This window comes from Tamandua tetradactyla, chromosome 4, assembly GCF_023851605.1.
Source record: "Tamandua tetradactyla isolate mTamTet1 chromosome 4, mTamTet1.pri, whole genome shotgun sequence".
NCBI classification, from domain to species: Eukaryota; Metazoa; Chordata; class Mammalia; order Pilosa; family Myrmecophagidae; genus Tamandua; species Tamandua tetradactyla.
Genome location: NC_135330.1, coordinates 146820994 through 146829135, shown reverse-complemented (window position 1 = coordinate 146829135; position 8142 = coordinate 146820994).

The following is an 8142-nucleotide window of genomic DNA, read 5'->3' as shown; positions in this document are numbered from 1 at the left end:
ATGAACGATCATTGCAATAACTATATTTTGTTAAAATGTCTTTCATATTTCTTCAAAACTACCCTGTGAGATTACATAATACCATTTACTTAAAGCTAGAAACAGGGAGTTTCCCAGTCTATTACCTACTATTTTGCGTACTGCTTCAGAAGATGAGGTTGGCTTTTTAACTGGACTGGTAGTTCACTCTGAATGTTTCCCTGCTGTTCTGGTGATTCGGCTGGGCAAATCCTTTTCCCTGATTTTTCAGAAAGTTGATAATGTATAGAATTTCTTTTTGCAGAAAAGCTTAGATAAAACCAGTTCATATGCTGCTCTGGACATTCTCATGGAGAGGGTGCACTTTGGCTCCTTATTTCTGATGCCATCAGGTGTAAGGACCATGCCACTGGGGAGCTGAGGCTTCCAGTTTCTGTCAATATGAAAGAAATCATTACCCAAATTCTAATTATAGTCATTGACAGAAGGATGGAGCTGGGGTCCAGGTCCAGGAGGGGAAAATCAGATGGGAACTGTGGGAGAGGTTAAGCAAGGTCAGTAGAAAATAAGCAATGGTTATGAGTTGGAAAGAGATACCAAGATGAGAAAGGGCAGAACGGGAGGTAATGGCAAGAGTCAGGAAAGAGATAGAAAGGGGAGGGCTTAAGAGATAGAGGGGCCTTCAGCCTACCTTATCCCTGTTACCATTTTAGGAAGTCATGCTAAATATTTATCAATCAAATTGTGATAATTCTTCTTTACATAAGCAGGTTGTAAGGATTAATTTCCCTGTGAAATGCTTGAAGCAAAATACCTCTGAAGAGTAGCAAATAGACCACAGATAGCTTTCAAGGTCTTACAAACAGATGGTAGGTAAATAACAGCAGTTTAGTTAATGGCTGTTCTCACCATGAGAAGGGCTTAGCCTATCAGCCATTTGTACTCAGTGTTCCAAGTCAAGTATCAAATACACAACATACTGGTGATGTGCTCTAGGTGAACACATGGAAGAAAATCAAACTGTGCATTACTAATTAGATTTTTCATCTTCAAACAATGAGACTTGTTTCTTATGCAAGTGATATTTACCTCCATAAGTACATCATTCTTTAAAAATGAGTTTTATCCTAAAGAAAATGTTGGCATTTGTTGAAAATTTATAAGACATTTAGCCACAGTTGTGGTGCTATTTTGGGCCCATGAATTTCCAAGTCAGTTTCCCAAAATCTCCATTTAAGCCAGGAAATAGTGAAATATAGGACTATAGTACTAGACTAATAGCAGTGTAATTGCTTGTGCACATAGTCATTCCATAAACATCTATTGAGTACCTTCTTTGACCCCAATATTGGACTAGTTAGTGGAGAAACTAGAAAAAATATTCAATAAGAGATATACATGATCAGTGTTCAGAGTCCAGTTGGAGAGACAGACACACTAGTAAATACAATACATAAGTATAATAAAAATATAAAATAAGATAACATAAGTTATACCATAAACGTTGAGTGTGTATGATGTTATGAAAGTGTAGCTTCCACAATAGGGGCATAAAATGGTGAAACAAGAATACCCCTATTAAACTGCACCCATGGAGCATGTTTTATTGGTCATCCAGGAAATATGTTGTCTGTATTTCTGCTCAGTGGCAGATCTGGATTTATAGAAGATATTTCTTCATTTTAGTTATGATTTCATACTAACCCATGTTAGTGTGAAAAAAGGTAAAGAAGGTGATAGGCCATGTATCAGGGACTTAGCTCAGAAAAATATAATTTTTATTTTCCTCCACTTGAAAAACAGAAGCCAAAGTGACACTGATAAATTTAGAGTACAGGGAGTGAAAATGTGCAGTTGAAAATGTGCAACAGTTCAATATAACATAGACAATGTAGGCAAGGAATTTAACCAGGCAGAAAAAGGGGACAGTGAGAGAGGAATTATATGTAGGGAAAGAACATGAGCAAAGCACAGAATTGTGGCACGTATCTACAGGGCTCCAGAGCTCTTCCCTGAATGACTGGGAACACATCTCCTAGTAGGTCAGCATGTGCCTTATTTCTACTGATTTGCTAGTAAAAATGATAGTTCATTGAAAAACAATGCAAATTCTGGAGCCAAATGGACTGAGTTTCAATCTTATTAGTAGAAGGAGCCTAGCTAAATTACTTAAACCTCATTATACCTCAGTTTCCTCATGTATAATGTGGAGATCATAAACATAATTACTTCATAGGTTTGTATTAGAGAATTTCTAAGTTAATAAATGTGAATTCCTTCAAACACTGGATGCTGGCAAAAGCAATCTGCTATGGGCCCTGAGCATCCCTGCACATTCTTGCTGGAGATGCCAAGAATTCAAAACCCTGACAGTTCTTTATCTGGAGCATTTTTCAGGGTTGTTTTGACAACAAGCAACTTCGATGAAAGAGGCACTGTCTCCATCTGGGACAAAGGGCAGGTTTGTCTACTGCCACCCAGAAAACATCACGTTCTCCAAGCCCAGTGTTGGGCTTCTGTAATACAACCAATCACATGTGCAGGCATCTTTCGGGGCTCTTATCACATCACCCCCTTGGGACTTGAGATGTGATACTAATAGGAACTGATGCTAACAAGATGTTGTTCTGCTTGCTGTGCCATAAGTTAATAAAGTCCTTTGTCTCTGATCCAGGAGTCTTGTGTCTGCAGCCAACATCAATGAAAGAGTAATGTCTAAATTATTAACTTTTAAATAAGGCAAAATCAAATCTGAAAGTCAACTTCTGGCACTTAGTAATCACTAAATAAATACTAGTTTTAGGGGAGAGACACTGTCAGTGGGAGATGGAGAGGCCAGTGAAGCCAAGATGGAGACTTGAGGATGGACTAGGCATATAAATGCCATATACACCAAGGGGGTTATTCCTGGAACAACTTGCACACTCTTCTCCTCTTCTTTCTCTCATTTGCCTTCCACCTTATCCATCCTCAAAACCAGTTGTTTCTGCCCCAGAATGTCTTTCTAATCTTGTCCACCGATGAGAGGATCTGCACTCAATCTAACAACTTTTCATCAACTAGCTCGCTTCCGAAAGGGAAATATAACCATTTGGGGAGTAGGGGAAATTAAAGGATGTTTACTGTTTCTGACAAAGGGATAGAAAGTAAAATTTACCTTTGACATAGTATCTTTTGTGTTTTGTTTTAAAAATTTTACCAAAAAAGACAAAACTCCACCCAGAGATTAATGAAGGGTCTTTGGGGTTATAGAAAAATGAATTAATATTAATCTATATTTTAAAAACCACCAAAGTTCAAGCTGCTTTGACTATTCCCCTAGTGGCACCGAGACAAGGAGAGGATTTTAGAATGAAAAGCTGTACAGGATGGAGGAGGGTTCCTGAGTTCCTAAAACGAGGGCAGAAGACCCAGAGATATCTTGCATCTTGGTATCCTGCAGGCAACAAGGAAAAGGAAGGCACAACCTCTCTCATCTTCCTCCTCCTGACAGCTCTCATCTTTCTTCTTCCCCTGACACTGCATTTTCATAAGGTCTATTAGGTTAGAATTGGGGCCACAGCACAGCAGGCTGGGGACAAAGGCAAAGGGCAATCTAAGGGTATGTGGTTGGCAGAGAAGGGGCAGCCCCAAGGTCAACAGTGCACCTTCAATCTCTGGTGTGCTCAGGAATCAGGACAACCTGCCTCTTAAACAAAACCTCCAGTGAGACAAAAGTTTAAGGGTAGGGGTGCCAATCCATCAAACATTTGTGTCTTCAGACACTTGGAAACAATATCCATAACTTGCTCAGTGGTTCATTCTTAGGGAATATCCAAGGTTTATTTTTTAGACTCATTACTGAGACCATCACTTGACCTAACAGAAAGAGCAGAACGCTGGGGTCAGATGGCCTAAGGGATTTCTTACCCCTGTCTTTTCCCCATCCAGTGACCCTTTAGGCAAGACATCTAGCCTGAGCTTGAGTTCCCTCTGCTCTGAAAGGAGGGTGGCACTGCCTAACACACAGATCCTGGGAGCATGTTCTGAGGTCATGTGTGTAAAGGGCTTGGAAACCATAAACTGTGAAGTAGTATGACCAGAAAAACTAGAAGAAATAAATTAACGTTCAGAACTAAATTCCTACAGTTTCTGTTACTGTGTAAGAATATGGTATTGCCCTGGCTATCCAAAGAAAAGGCAATTCAAAACTTAAGAATATTGATAGTTTGAACACAAGAAACCAGACCACGTGAATGTGCATAGTTAACATGTTTAAGACCATAAAAATGAATATTTTGAGGCTGTCCATGTGTTCAGACTATAAGTAGAACATGTTGCATCTCACAAATATTATCTTGTAACAGAAAGCATCAACATTTCTTAGAATTAGAGACCCCCAAAATGCTGTCCCCTTTGGAGTATCAGGGCATAGCAATTCTTCTAATACATGAAGAATTGCAGATGGCAGTCAAAGCAACACCTTGCTTTTCTATATAACCACTTTGCTGGTGGCAGGGGAAAGGTGATACTACCTGTTCCCTGTGTATATGTGCGTATTTCACTGGCAAATAGAGACTCAGGCAATCTGAATTATTTCCCATAAAAACTTACACCAGACTGAGAATAAACTTGATAGGAACTATATTCATCTCCTGAAATAGGGTTGCCAGATAAAATACAGGACAACCAGTGAAATTTGAATTTCAGATAAACGAATTGCAAAAATGTGCAACACTGGTGACACACCTACACTAAAAATTATTCACTGGTTATCTGAAATTCAGTACAACTGGCATCTTTTATTTCTAATTTGCTAAAACTGGCACGCTTACCTGAGGAGGCAAGCTGCTCCGTGCCCCTGTATCATGGTGATCTCATCATATTCAATTAACTTCATGAAGTAAACAGATCTGTCCCTTTCAGCCTCTGTGGAACTTGGTATTTCTCCTCATCCTTCCTGACACCGTGAAGGGAGCGATCACATATCCAGGCGTCAGACCAATTGTGCCTGTAATAATAAATATATATTAAAGCAAATGCCTGAAATCACTTTGAATTCTTAAGCCACCTTCCTAGCTACTGATGGAAGAGGCGTGGAAATAACTATCCAGGTGCTTGGAACAAATACAACACAACTTCCCTTTCTGTGAGAGATTAAATTCGAACACCTGAAACTCCAGGTTCTGATTCTACCCCAGCAATGATGACTGTTAACTTTGTTTTGCTTCGACATTTCTTTGATTATTTTTTTAAAACAATGCCACAGTTAGAAAGCTAATTGGAATAATTACTTCCACATAGATTAGTGTTGTCCTGCCTCTGTCTCAGACAGGTCATGAGATGGTGGTCTCTGATCAGCTTCTTATTGTTTACATTACTAAAAAAAATAAAGAAAGAAATAAAGAAAGGGTACTATTCTGCACAATTAGCAGTCTTAATTAAAAACTGGACCAAGATCTCAGCTGTAGTAGTGGCTTGACAAACCCCTTAGGGCTAGCTCAGATTCTGCTGCCTTCTGATTAGAATTGTATGAATCTGGAAATATCCACCTCCATTATCTCCATTAAGACTTGATGCTTTCAAGCCTGGCAATCCTTTCAGTCCTGGTAATCATTTTTATGAAGGTCTGGTGGTGAGGAGAATGCTAAAGACTGGTAAACATGACGCATGATTTATGGTTCCGGATAATAAGGTACTATTCAAAATGATTGGGAGAACACTAAACGTGTTGCCCAGGCTTCTTAGCATATATGTAAAATCTAACATTCTCAAGGATCACAGTGTCATTTGCAGTCCTTACAACCATCACGTTTAAGAATTTTCATGGGCGGTGCATTATAAGATTTTTTTTAAATAAAAAGCAAATAACAGAAATGGATTCAGCCTTTATTTAACCACCACAGGAAATGGGTGAGATGAGAGAGGCACTCTATTGTGGCACAGGAATGAAACCCCAACCATCCTGTTTTTACTTTTTATTTTTTTCAGCTAAAAATGAATGCTAAAATTGTCCGACTTTTTGACAAACTGCAATGTAATCACACCAACTGAAATTTGTGTTGGATAAAGGAGCAAGTATTTATCTCACGATAGTGCACTTGTATACAGCAAAATATTTATAAAAGTAAGAGAGGATATCCTAATTTTTCATACGTGGCTATTTTCTTGTTTTTTGCCAGATAGCTTGATACATTCGAAGTAGAGGGATGCCTCCATTTCATGAGTTATTTAAAAGCGCTAACATTGAGAAAGATTTTGAGGCACTTCAAATAAGATCACCGGCATAAAAACTAATTAAGTGAGGACACAGAAGCCAGGAATTAGGTAGTATATTTGGGAAAGGAAGGGAGTGGGGACAGTCAAAGGAATGATATGGAAGCCACATAGCTGTAAAAAAATAAATAATGCTCTGAACTTAACTCTCATTTGCTAGCAACTAGAGGAGAAAAGAAAGCAAAACAGATTATAGAGTTTTGATCACCAAGAGGTAAAAGGTATTCCTGTTTGTCAGGAGAATCAAAGTTTACCTCCTCCCTGCACCCCAAGATGGAAGTGTAAAAAACTCTGTGATATCAATTAAGGGCGCCTTCCTATATGGGCTTGACAGATACCTGGTATTTCCCAGCAGCTTTCAACACTGGGTCAGAATTAAGAAATCTCATAGGCCAAGAAACCTCTCTAATGCAGTGCTTTTCAAACATTTTACATTTTGACCACGACCCACATGAAGAACTCAATTTTATGCCATGACTCAGTACACTTACTAATATATAATTTGATACATAAAAATTGAAACAAACATTTAAGAAAACAATACTTTCTTTACCGTGCATTACTTTGATGTTTTAAATCTATTTTATTTTTAAAATTCTGGTCAAAACCTACTATGTTGATTTTATGAGTCACTAATGGTTGGAGACCCATAGTTTGAAAAGCACTAGACTAATGTGCATATAATCTCTTAAAATACAGAAAAAAGGTAAAATGCAATGCGTTTTACTTGCATATAAATATATGAGTATGTGATGACTATAAATTTGCATATATCCATGACTGTATACATCATATCCAAATGTACATGTCTAATTTGAGGTAGATTTAATTATATCTTATAATCATGCAGGTGAGTTAAATTGGTATTAAATGGTAATTTGTATGTTTTTTATTTATTCCATAGATTTTTGCTTATCCCTCAACCCAAAGGTATTTTAGTCAATCTAAATAATTAACCTGACTCAAACTTTCTTATAACCTAATTTCTCCCAATAACTTACTCTGACACGCTTTCCTCAGTCCCCAGTGTTTGAGCTGCCAAGAAGTCATTCGGAAGTGTCCACATCATTTTATTTGGATATGATTCAGACACAACATGATATCATTTAGCTTAAAATATTTTATCATTGACAATTTTTTTTCTAAATGGGAAGTATTTAAAAAAAAAATGAACTTCTTACCTGCAAACTATACACTGACTTCATTTTTCTCACTCTGTCATCATAAAAGAATGTCAAATCTATTAGGTTGGGTTGTTAGTCCCTTATCTCCCAAAACAGTATCAGTGTTTAAAAAAATCTATTGTAATCGAAATAACTCTGTTCACTAGGCATGTTCTAGGGGAAATCAGGCTGGCATGCCAGGAAAGTCCTCCCAGAAGAGGCAGTGCTTGAACTGAGATAGGTGGAGGTTAGCCTAATAAGAGAGGCAGGGAAGGGCTTCCCTAAGAGTGAAACTTGAAACAGGAAAGTTAAAGTCATCAGGAATAGCTCAAGCACTGAAGTCAGGCTGAATAACAGTGGAGGGTGACTCTTAGCAAGGGCTAGATCAGAAGATCCTTGCCTGAGCTGAGGTATTTATCGCACAGGCAGGGAGGAAGACGGAATGTTTGCAAACAGAGGAGTGACATGAGTAAACTTTTATTTTAGAAAGATCACTTCGACAACAATGTAAAGAACGAATTGAAGGGGATGGAGAGCTAAGGCTAAGAGTTAAGAGGCCATGAAGAGAAACCATGAGGGCTGGAATTAAGAAAGAAAAGGCAGGACTCAATAAAGTGAAATAGAGGCCAAATATCTGGGCTTCTTGGAGACTGTGGAAGTGGATTAGGTGATGATGTGTGGGTGTGAGACACTGCTGCAGAAGGAGTCTAAAATGATCCATGGCTTCTGACCTGGACACCTGCAT